The sequence below is a fragment of the Phyllobates terribilis genome, unplaced genomic scaffold (assembly GCF_046119375.1).
Source record: "Phyllobates terribilis strain yellow unplaced genomic scaffold, ASM4611937v1 Scaffold_67__1_contigs__length_7525285, whole genome shotgun sequence".
Classification (NCBI taxonomy): Eukaryota; Metazoa; Chordata; class Amphibia; order Anura; family Dendrobatidae; genus Phyllobates; species Phyllobates terribilis.
Genome location: NW_027362827.1, coordinates 697,890 through 710,455, shown reverse-complemented (window position 1 = coordinate 710,455; position 12,566 = coordinate 697,890).

The following is a 12,566-nucleotide window of genomic DNA, read 5'->3' as shown; positions in this document are numbered from 1 at the left end:
GGGTGCAGTGCGGGTTGGTCCCATCGCACTGGAGGGTGCAGTGCGGGTGGGACCGATCGCTCTGCAGGGTGTAGTGCGGGTGGGGCCCATCGGACTATGTGGTGCAGTGGGGCCCATCACACTGGAGGGTGCAGTGCGGGAGGGCCCATCGCACTGGAGGGTGCAGTGCGGCCAGGGTCCATCGCACTGGAGGGTGCAGTGAGGTCGGAGCCCATCGCACTGGAGGTTGCAGTGCGGGAAAGGCTCATCGTACTGGAGGTTGCAGTGCAGACGGGGCCCATCACACTTGAGGGTGCAGAGCGTGTAGGGCCCATCGCACTTGAGGGTGCAGTGCGGGTGGGACCCATCGCACTGGAGGGTGCAGAGCGTGTAGGGCCCATCGCACTTGAGGGTGCAGTGCGGGTGGGACCCATCGCACTGGAGGGTGCAGTGTAGGTGGGGCCCATCGCACTGGAGTTTGCAGTGCGGCCAGGGTCCATCGCACTGGAGGGTGCAGTGAGGTCGGAGCCCATCGCACTGGAGGGTGCAGTGCGGGCAAGGCCCATCGCACTGGAGTGTGCAGTAAGGGTGCGGCCCATCGCACTGGAGGGTGCAGTGCGGGTGTGGCCCATCACACTGGAGTGTGTAGTTCGGGTGGGGCCCATCGGACTATGTGGTGCAGTGCGGGTAGGGCGCATCGCACTGGAGGGTGCATTGTGGGTGGGGCCCATAGTACTGGAGGGTGCAGTGCGGGTGGTACCCATCGCACTGGAGGGTGCAGTGCAGGTGGGGCCCATCACACTGGAAGGTGCAGTGCGGGTTTGGCCTATCACATTGGAGGGTGCAGTGCTGGTAAGGCCCATCGCACTGGAGGGTGCAGTGTGGGTGGGGTCTATCACACTGGAGGGTGCAGAGCGAGAGGGTCCCATCACACTGGAGGGTACAGTGTGGGCGGGGTCCATCGGACTGGAGGGTGCAGTGTGGGTGGGACCCATTGTACTGGAGCGTGCATTGTGAGTGGGACCCATTGCACTGAAGGGTGCAGTGCGGGTGGGGCCCATTGCTCTGAAGGGTGCAGTGAGGGTGGGGCCCATCACACTGCAGGTTGTAGTGTGGGTTGGGCCCATTGTACTGGAGGGTGCAGTGCGGGTGAGACCTATCGCACTGGAGGGTGCAGTGCGGGTGGGGCCCATTGCACTGGAGGGTGCAATGCGGGTGGGGCCCATCACACTGCAGGGTGCGGTGCGGGTTGGGCCCATCACATTGGAGGGTGCAGTGCGGGAGGGCCCATCGCACTGGAGGGTGCAGTACGGCCAGGGTCCATCGCACTGGAGGGTTCAGTGAGGTCGGAGCCCATCGCACTGGAGGGTGCAGTGCGGGAAAGGCCCATCGTACTGGAGGTTGCAGTGCAGATGGGGACCATCGCACTGGAGGGTGCAGTGGGGGTGGGGCCCATTGTACTGGAGGTTGCAGTGCGGGTGGGACCCATCGTACTGTAGGTTGCAGTGCAGATGGGGCCCATCGCACTGGAGGGTGCAGTGCGGGTGGGGCCCATTGCACTGAAGGGTGCAGTGTGGGTGGGGCCCCTCACACTGCAGGGTGTAGTGCGGGTTGGGCCCATTGCACTTGAGGGTGCAGTGCGGGTTGGGCCCATGGCACTGGAGGGTGCAGTGCAGGTTTGTCCCATCGCACTGGAGGGTGCAGTGCGGGTAGGACCCATCGCACTGGAGGGTGCTTTGTGGGTGGGGCCCATAGTACTGGAGGGTGCAGTGCGGGTGGTACCCATCGCACTGGAGGGTGCAGTGCGGGCGGGGCCCATCACACGGCAGGGTTCAGTGCAGGTTGGGCCCATCACATTGGAGGGTGCAGTGTTGGTATTCCCATCGCACTGGAGGGTGCAGTGCAGATTGGGCCCATCGAACTAGAGTGTGCAGTGTGGGTAACTCCCTTCGCACTGGAGGGTGCAGTGCGGGCAGGGACCATCACATTCGAGGGTGCAGTGCGAGAGGGTCACATCGCACTGGAGGTTGCAGTGTGGGCGGGGTCCATCGCACTGGAGGGTGCAGTGCGGGTGTGGCCCATCGCACTGGAGGGTGCAGTGCAGGCGGGGACCATCAGACTATGTGGTGCAGCGTGGGTGGGGCCCATTGTACTGGAGGGTGCAGTGTGCGTGGGGCCCATCGCACTGGAGGGTGCTGTTCGGGTGGAGCCCATCACACTTCAGGGTGCAGTGCGATTTGGGCCCATTGATCTGCAGGGTGCAGTGTGCATGGGGCCCATCGCACTGGAGGGTGCAGTGTCGGCGGGGCTGATCGCACTGGAGGGTGCAGTGTGGGTGAGGCCCAACACATTGGAGAGTGAAGTGCAGGTGGGGTCTATCACACTGGAGGGTGCAGTTCAGGCGGGCACAACACACTGGAGGGTGAAGTGCGGGTGGGGCCCATCGCACTGGAAGGTGCAGGACAGGTGGGTCCCATCGCACTGGAGAGTTCAGTGTGGGTGGGGCCCATCGCACTGGAGGGTGCAGTCCGGGCTGGGCTTATCGGATTGGAGGGTGCAGTGTGGGTGGGGCCCAACGCACTGGAGAGTGAAGTGTGGGCGGGGTCCATCACACTGTAGGGTGTATTGCTGGAGGGGCCCATCACACTGGAGGGTGTAGTGTGGGCGGGTTCCATCACACTGGAGGGTGCAGTGCGGGCGGCGCCCATCGCACTGGAGGGAGAAGTATAGACGGGGTCCATCACACTGAAGGGTTCAGTGCACGCGGGGCCCATAGCACTGTAGGTGGCAGTGCAGACAGGGCGCATCACACTGGATGGTTCAGTGAAGGCGGGGCCAATCGTACTGGAGGGTGAAGTGCGAGTGCAGCCCATCGCACTGGAGGGTGCAGTGCGGGTGGGGCCCATCACACTGGAGGATGAAGTGCAGGTGGGCCAATCACACTGCACGGTGCAGCGCGGGTTGGGCCCATCACACTGGAGGTTGCAGTGCGGGCGTGGCCCATCGCACAGGAGGGTGCAGTGCAGGCGGGGCCCATCACACTGGAGGTTGCAGTGTGGGTGGGGCCCATCACACTGGAGGGTGCAGTGCAGGTGGGACCCATCACACTGGAGGGTGCAGTGCAGGTGGGACCCATCACACAGGAGGGTGTAGTGCGGGTAGGGCCCATCAGACTATGTGGTGCAGTGCGGGTAGGGCCCATCGCACTGGAGGGTGCAGTGCGGGTGGGGCCCATAGCACTCAAGGGTGCAGTGTGGGTGAGGCATATCGCACTCAAGGGTGCAGTGTGGGTGGGGACCATCACACTGGAGGGTGCAGTGTGTGTGTGGCCCATCACACTGGAGGGTGCAGTGCGGGTGGGGCCCATCGTACTAGAGGGTGTAGTTTGGGTGGGGCCCATCGCACTATGTGGTGCAGTGCGGGTAGGGCCCATCGCACTGGAGGGTGCAGTGCGGGTGTGGCTCATTGTACTGGAGGGTGCAGTGCGGGTGGGACCCATCGCACTGGATGGTGCAGTGCGGGTGGGGCCCATCGCACTGGAGGGTGCAGTGCGGGTGAGGCCCATCACACTGCAGGGTGCAATGCGGGTTGGGCCCATCGCGCTGGTTGGTGCAGTGCTGGTAAGGCCCATCGCACTGGAGGGTGCAGTGTGGTCGGGGTCCATCACACTGAATGGTGCAGTGCGGGTGGGGTCCATTTTACTGGAGAGTGCAGTGTGGGTGGTACCCATCGCACTGAAGGGTGCAGGGTGGGTGGGGCCCATTGCACTGAAGGGTGCAGTGCGGGTGGGGCCCCTCACACTGCAGGGTGTAGTGCGGGTTGGGCCCATTGCACTGGAGGGTGCAGTGCGGGTTGGTTCCATCGCACTGGAGGGTGCAGTGCGGGTGGGACCGATCGCACGGCAGGGTGTAGTGCGGGTGGGGCCCATCGGACTATGTGGTGCAGTGGAGGTGGGGCCCATCACACTGGAGGGTGTAGTGCGGGAGGGCCCATCGCACTGGAGGGTGCAGTGAGGTCAGAGCCCATCGCACTGGAGGGTGCAGTGCGGGCAAGGCTCATCGTACTGGAGGTTGCAGTGCAGACGGGGCCCATCACACTAGAGGGTGCAGAGCGTGTAGGGCCCATCGCACTGGAGGGTGCAGTGCGGGTGGGTCCCATCGCACTGGAGGGTGCAGTGCAGGTGGGGCCCATCGCACTGGAGGGTGCAGTGATTGTGTGGCCCATCACACTGGAGTGTGTAGTTCGGGTGGGGCCAATCAAACTATGTGGTGCAGTGCGGGTAGGGCGCATCGCACTGGAGGGTGCATTGTGGGTGGGGCCCATAGTACTGGAGGTTGCAGTGCAGACGGGGCCCATCACACTAGAGGGTGCAGAGCGTGTAGGGCCCATCGCACTGGAGGGTGCAGTGCGGGTGGGTCCCATCGCACTGGAGGGTGCAGTGCAGGTGGGGCCCATCGCACTGGAGGGTGCAGTGATTGTGTGGCCCATCACACTGGAGTGTGTAGTTCGGGTGGGGCCCATCGAACTATGTGGTGCAGTGCGGGTAGGGCGCATCGCACTGGAGGGTGCATTGTGGGTGGGGCCCATAGTACTGGAGGGTGAAGTGCGGGTGGTACTCATCGCACTGGAGGGTGCAGTGCAGGTGGGGCCCATCGCACTGGAGGGTGCAGTGCAGGTGGGGCCATCACACTGCAGGGTGCAGTGCGGGTTGGGCCCATCACATTGGAAGGTGCAGTGCTGGTAAGGCCCATCGCACTGGAGGGTGCAGTGTGGGCGGGGTCTATCACACTGGAGGGTGCAGAGCGAGAGGGTCCCATCACACTGGAGGGTGCAGTGTGGGTGGGGTCCATCGGACTGGAGGGTGCAGTGTTGGTGGGGCCCATTGTACTGGAGGGTGCATTGTGGGTGGGACCCATCGCACTGAAGGGTGCAGTGCGGGTGAGGCCCATTGCACTGAAGGGTGCAGTGAGGTTGGGGCCCATCACACTGCACGTTGTAGTGTGGGTTGGGCCCATTGTACTGAAGGGTGCAGTGCGGGTGAGACCCATCGCACTGGAGGGTGCAGTGCGGGTGGGGCCCATTGCACTGGAGGGTGCAATGCGGGTGGGGCCCATTACACTGCAGGGTGTAGTGCTGGTGGGGCCCATCGCACTGGAGTGTGCAGTAAGGGTGGGGCCCATCGCACTCAAGGGTGCAGTGTGGGTGGGGCCCATCGCAATCATGGGTGCAGTGCGGGTGTGGCCCATCACACTGGAGTGTGTAGTTGGGGTGGGGCCCATCGGACTATGTGGTGCAGTGCGGGTAGGGCCCATCGCACTGGAGGGTGCATTGTGGGTGGGGCCCATAGTACTGGAGGGTGCAGTGCGGGTGGTACCCATCGCACTGGAGGGGGCAGTGCAGTTGGGGCCCATCGCACTGGAGGGTGCAGAGCAGGTGGGGGCCATCCCACTGCAGGGTGCAGTGCGGGTTGGGGCCATCACATTGGAGGGTGCAGTGCTGGTAAGGCCCATCGCACTGGAGGGTGCAGTGCAGTTGGGGCCCATCACACTTCAGGGTGCAGTGCAGATTGGGCCCATCGAACTGGAGTGTGCAGTGCGGGTAAGGCCCATCGCACTGGAGGGTGCAGTGCGGGCAGGGACCATCACATTTGAGGGTGCAGTGCGAGAGGGTCACATTGCACTGGAGGGTGCAGTGTGGGTGGGGTCCATCGCACTGGAGGGTGCAGTGCGGGTGTGGCCCAGCGCACTGGAGGGTGCAGTGCAGGCGGGGACCATCAAACTATGTGGTGCAGTGTGGGTGGGGCCCATCGCACTGGAGGGTGCAGTGCGCTTGGGGCCCATTGTACTGGAGGGTGCAGTGTGCGTGGGGCCCATCGCACTGGAGGGTGCAGTTCGGGTGGAGCCCATCACACTTCAGGGTGCAGTGCGGTTTGGGCCCATCGAACTGCAGGGTGCAGTGTGCGTGGGGCCCATCGCACTGGAGAGAGCAGTGCGGGCGGGGCTGATCGCACTGGAGGGTGCAGTGTGGGTGGGGCCAAACACATTGGAGAGTGAAGTGCAGGCGGGGTCTATCACACTGGAGGGTGCAGTTCAGGCGGGCACAACACACTGGAGGGTGAAGTGCGGTTGGGGCCCATCGCACAGGAGGGTGCAGTGCGGGTGGGGCCCATCGCACTGGACGATGCAGGGCAGGTGGGTCCCATCACACTGGAGAGTTCAGTGCGGGTGGGGCCCATCACACTGGAGGGTGCAGTGCGGGCTGGGCTTATCGCATTGGAGGGTGCAGTGTGGGTGGGGCCCAACGCACTGGAGAGTGAAGTGCGGGCGGGGTTCATCACCCTGGAGGATGCATTGCTGGTGGGGCCCATCACACTGGAGGGTGTAGTGCGGGCGGGGTCCATCACACTGGAGGGTGCATTGCTGGCGGGGCCCATCACACTGGAGGGTGTAGTGCGGGGGGGATCCATCACACTGGAGGGTGCAGTGCGGGCGGCACCCATCGCACTGGAGGGAGAAGTACGGACGGGGTCCATCACACTGAAGGGTTCAGTGCACGCGGGGCCCATCGCACTGTAGGTGGCAGTGCAGACGGGGCCCATCGCACTGGATGGTTCAGTGAAGGCGAGGCCATTCGTACTGGAGGGTGAAGTGCGAGTGCAGCCCATCGCACTGGAGGGTGCAGTGCGGGTGGGGCCCATCACAATGGAGGATGAAGTGCAGGTGGGCCAATCACACTGCACGGTGCAGCGCGGGTTGGGCCCATCGCACTTGAGGGTGCAGTGGGGGCGGGTTACATCACACTGGAGGGTGCAGTGCGAGAGGTTCCCGTCGCACTGGAGGGTACAGTGTGGGCGGGGTCCATCGCCCTGGAGGGTGCAGTGCGGGTGGGGCCCATCGCACTGGAGTGTGCAGTGCATGTGGTGCTCATCACACCTGAGGATGAAGTGCAGGTGGGGCCCATAACACTGGAAGGTGCCGTTCGGGTGGGGTCCATTACACTGGAGGGTGCAGTGCGCGTGGGGACTATCACATTGGAGGGTGCAGAGCATGTGGGGACCATCTCACTGGAGGGTGCAGTGCGGGTATGGCCCATCGTACTAGAGGGTGTAGTTCGGGTGGGGCCCATCGGACTATGTGGTGCAGTGCGGGTGAGGCCCATCGCACTGGAGGGTGCAGTGCGGATGGGGCTCATTGTACTAGAGGATGCAGTGCGAGTGGGACCCATCGAACTGGAGGGTGTAGTGCGAGTGGGGCCCATTGCACTGGAGGGTGCAGTGCAGGTGGGGATTATCACAATGGAGGGTGCTGTGTGGGTGGGGCCCAACTCACTGCAGAGTGAAGTGCGGGCTTGGTCCATCACACTGGAGAGTGCAGTGTGGGATGGGCCCATCACACTGGAGGGTGAAGTACAGGCAGGGCCCATCGCACTGGAGGGTGCAGTGCGGGCGGTGCCCATCGCACTGGAGGTTGCAGTGTGGGTGGGGCCCATCGCACTGGAGGGTGCAGTGTGGGTGGGGCCCATCGCACTCAAGGGTGCAGTGTGGGTGGGGCCCATAGCACTCAAGAATGCAGTGTGGGTGGGGCCCATCGTACTCGAGGATACAGTGCGGGTGGGGCCCATCACACTGGAGGGTGCAGTGCGGGTGTGGACCATCGCACTGGAGGGTGCAGTGCGGGTGTGTCCCATTGCACTGGAGGGTGTATTGCGGGATGGGCCCATCGGTCTATGTGGTGCAGTGCTGGTGGGGCCCATTGCACTGGAGGGTGAAGTACAGGTGGGGCCCATCGCACTGGAGGGTGCAGTGTGGGCGGGGCCCATTGCACTTGAGAGTGCAGTGCGGGTGGGGCCCATCACACTGCAGCGTGCAGAGGGGGTTGGGCCCATCGCACTGGTTGGTGCAGTGCGGGTAAGGCCCATCGAACTGGAGGGTGCAGTGCGGGCTATGATCATCACAATGGAGGGTGCAGTGCGAGAGGGTCCCATCACACTGGAGGGTGCAGTGAGGGTGGGGCCCATTGCACTGGAGGGTGTAGTGCGACCAGGGTCCTTCGCACTGCAGGGTGCAGTGTGGGCGGAGCCCATCGCACTGGAGGGTGCAGTGCGGGCGGGGCCCATCGCACTGGAGGGTGCAGTACAGGTGGGGCCCATCGCACTGGAGGCTTCAGTGCGGGTGGGGTCCATCACACTGGAGGGTACAGTCCTGGTGGGGCCCAAAGCACTGGAGGGTGCAGTGCGGGTGGGGCCCATCGCACTGGAGAGTGCAGTGTGGGCGGGGCCCCTTCACACTGGAGGGTGAAGTACAGGCGGGGCCCATCGCACTGGAGGGTGCAGTGTGGGCAGGGCCCATTGCACTGGAGGGTGCAGTGCGGGCGGGGCTGATCGCAATATAGGGTGCAGTGTGGGTGGGGCCCAACACATTGGAGAGTGAAGTGCAGGCGGGGTCCATCACACTGGAGGGTGCAGTTCAGGCAGGGCACAACACACTGGAGGGTGAAGTACGGGCGTGGCCAATCGCACAGGAGGGTGCAGTGCAGGCGGGGCCCATCACACTGGAGGTTGCAGTGCAGGTGGGACCCATCACACTGGAGGGTGTAGTGAGGGTGGGGCCCATCAGATTATGTGATGCAGTGCGGGTAGGGCCCATCACACTGGAGGGTGCAGTGTGGGTGGGGCCCATAGCACTCAAGGGTGCAGTGTGGGTGGGGCATATCGCACTCAAGGGTGCAGTGTGGGTGGGGACCATCACACTGGAGGGTGCAGTGCGGGTGTGGCCCATCACACTGGAGGGTGCAGTGCGGGTGGGGCCCATCAGACTATGTGATGCAGTGCGGGTAGGGCCCATCGCACTGGAGGGTGCAGTGCGGGTGGGGCCCATTGTACTGGAGGTTGCAGTGCGGGTGGGACCCATCGCACTGGAGGTTGCAGTGTGGGTGGGGCCCATCGCACTGGAGGGTGCAGTGCGGGTGGGGCCCATAACAATGCAGGGTGCAATGCGGGTTGGGCCCATCGCACTGGTTGGTGCAGTGCTGGTAAGGCCCATCGCACTGGAGGGTGCAGTGTGGTCGGGGTCCATCACACTGAAGGGTGCAGAGCGAGAGGGTCCCATCGCACTGGAGGGTACAGTGTGGGTGGGGTTCATCGGACTGGAGGATGCAGTGTGGGTGGGGTCCATTGTACTGGAGAGCGCAGTGTGGGTGGGACCCATCGCACTGAAGGGTGCAGTGCGGGTGGGGCCCATCGCACTTGAGGGTGCACTGCGGGTTGGGCCCATCACACTGGAGGGTGCAGTGCGGGTTGGGACATGGCACTGGAGGGTACTGTTTGGGTGGGACCGATCGCACTGCAGGGTGTAGTGCAGGTGAGGCCCATCGGACTATGTGGTGCAGTGGGGGTGGGGCCCATCACACTGGAGGGTGCAGTGCGATGGGCCCATCGCACTGGAGGGTGCAGTGCGGCCAGGGTCCATCGCACTGGAGGGTGCAGTGAGGTCGGAGCCCATCGCACTGGAGGGTGCAGTGCGGGAAAGGCCCATCGTACTGGAGGTTGCAGTGCGGGTGGTACCCATCGCACTGGAGGGTGCAGTGCAGGTGGGGCCCATCGCACTGGAGGGTGAAGTGTGGGCGGGGCTTATCGCACTGGAGGGTGCAGTGTGGATGGGGCCCAAAGCACTGGAGATGAAGTGCGGGTGGGGTCAAACACACAGGAGGGTGCAGTGCGGGCGGGGCCCATCACACTGGAGGGTGATGTAAGGGCGGGGTTCATCACACTGGAGGGTTCAGTGAAGGCGGGGACCATCACATAGGAGGGTGCAATGTTCGTGGGGCCGAAAGCACTGGAGAGTGAAATGAGGGCGGGGTCCATCACCCTGAAGGGTGAAGTGCGGGCAGGGCCCATCACACTGGAGGGTGAAGTGCAGTCGGGGTCCATCACACTGGAGGGTGCAGTGCGGGTGGGGCCCATTGCACTGGAGGGTGCAGTGCGGGCGGGCCCATTGCACTGGAGGTTGCAGTGTGGGTGGGGCCCATCGCACTGGAAAGTGCAGTGCGGGTGGGGCCCATCACACTGGACGGTGCCGTACAGGTGTTGCCCTTCGCACTGGAGGGTTCAGTGCGGGTGGGTCCCATCGCACTGGAGGGTGGAATGCATCTGGGGCTAATTGCACTGAAGGGTGCAGTGTGGGCGGGGCCCATCACACTGGAGGGTGAAGTGTGGGTGGGGTTCATCAAAATGGAGGGTGCAGTGCGGGCTGGGCCCATCGGACTGGAGGGTGCAGTGCAGACGGGGCCCATCGCAGTGGAGGGTGCAGTACAGGTGGGACCCATCGCACTGGAGGGTGCAGTGCAGGTAGGGCCCATCGCACTTGAGGGTGTAGTGCGGGTGGGGACCATCGCACTGGAGGGTGCAGTACAGGTGGGACCCATCGCACTGGAGGGTGGTGTGCAGGTGGGGCCCATCGCACTGGAGGGTGCAATGCGAGTGGGGCTTATTGCACTGGAGGTTGCAGTGTGGGCGGGGCCCATCACACTGGAGGGTGAAGTGTGGGCGGGGATCATCACAATGAAGGGGGCAGTGCGGGCAGGTACCATCGCACTGGAGGGTGCAGTGCAGACGGGGCCCATCGCACTTGAGGGTGTAGTGCGGGTGGGTACCATCGCACTGGAGGGTGCAGTACAGGTGGGACCCAACATACTGGAGGGTGCAGTTTGGGTGGGGCCCATCGCACTAGAGGGTGCAGTGCGGGTGGGGCACATCGCACTCAAGGGTGCAGAGTGGGTGGGGCCCATCGCACTCAAGGGTGCAGTGTGGGCGGGGAACATCGCACTTTAGGTACAGTGCGGGTGGGGACCATCACACTGGAGGGTGCAGTGCGGGTTGGGACCATCGCACTGGATGGTGCAGTGCGGGTGTGGCCCATCACACTGGAGGGTGCAGTGTGGGTGGGCCCACCAGACTGCAGGGTGCAGTGTGGGTTTGGCCCATCGCACTGGAGGGTGCAGTGCGGGTAAGGCCCATCGCACTGTAGAGTGCAGTGCGGGCGGGGACCATCACACTGGAGGGTGCACTGCGAGAGGTTTCCATTACACTGGAGGGTACAGTGTGGGCGGGATCCATCGCACTGGAGGGTGCAGTGCGGGCGGGGCTGATCGCAATGGAGGGTGCAGTGTGGGTGGGGCCCAACACATTGGAGAGTGAAGTGCAGGCGGGGTCCATCACACTGGACGGTGCAGTTCAGGCGGGGCACAACACACTGGAGGGTGAAGTACGGGTGGGGCCCATCGCACTGGAGGGTGCAGTGCGGGTGAGGCCCATCGCACTGGACGGTGCAGGGCAGGTGGGTCCCATCGCACTGGAGAGTTCAGTGCGGGTGGGGCCCATCGCACTGGATGGTGCAGTTCCGGCTGGGCTTATCGCGTTGGAGGGTGCAGTGTGGGTGGGGCCCAAAGCACTGGAAAGTGCAGTGTGGGTGGGGCCCATCACACTGGACGGTGCCGTACAGGTGTTGCCCTTCGCACTGGAGGGTTCAGTGCGGGTGGGTCCCATCGCACTGGAGGGTGGAATGCATCTGGGGCTAATTGCACTCGAGGGTGCAGTGTGGGCGGGGCCCATCACACTGGAGGGTAAAGTGTGGGTGGGGTTCATCAAAATGGAGGGTGCAGTGCGGGCTGGGCTCATCGGACTTGAGGGTGCAGTGCAGACGGGGCCCATCGCACTTGAGGATGTAGTGCGGGTGGGGCCCATTGCACTGGAGGGTGCAGTACAGGTGGGACCCATCGCACTGGAGGGTGCAGTGCAGGTAGGGCCCATCGCACTTGAGGGTGTAGTGCGGGTGGGGACCATCGCACTGGAGGGTGCAGTACAGGTGGAACCCATCGCACTGGAGGGTGGAGTGCAGGTGGGGCCCATCGTACTGGAGGGTGCAATGCGAGTGGGGCTTATTGCACTGGAGGTTGCAGTGTGGGCGGGGCCCATCACACTGGAGGGTGAAGTGTGGGCGGGGATCATCACAATGGAGGGGGCAGTGCGGGCAGGTACCATTGCACTGGAGGGTGCAGTGCAGACGGGGCCCATCGCACTTGAGGGTGCAGTGCGGGTGGGTACCATCGCACTGGAGGGTGCAGTACAGGTGGGACCCATCATACTGGAGGGTGCAGTTTGGGTGGGACCCATCGCACTAGAGGGTGCAGTGCGGGTGGGGCACATCGCACTCAAGGTTGCAGAGTGGGTGGGGCCCATTGCACTCAAGGGTGCAGTGTGGGCGGGGAACATCGCACTTTAGGTACAGTGCGGGTGGGGACCATCACACTGGAGGGTGCAGTGCGGGTGGGGACCATAGCACTGGAGGGTGCAGTGCGGGTGGGGCCCATCACACTGGAGGGTGCAGTGTGGGTTGGGCCCACCACACTGCAGGGTGCAGTGTGGGTTTGGCCCATCGCACTGGAGGGTGCAGTGCGGGTAAGGCCCATCGCACTGTACAGTGCAGTGCGGGCGGGGACCATCACACTGGAGGGTGCACTGCGAGAGGTTTCCATTACACTGGAGGGTACAGTGTGGGCGGGATCCATCGCACTGGAGGGTGCAGTGCTTGC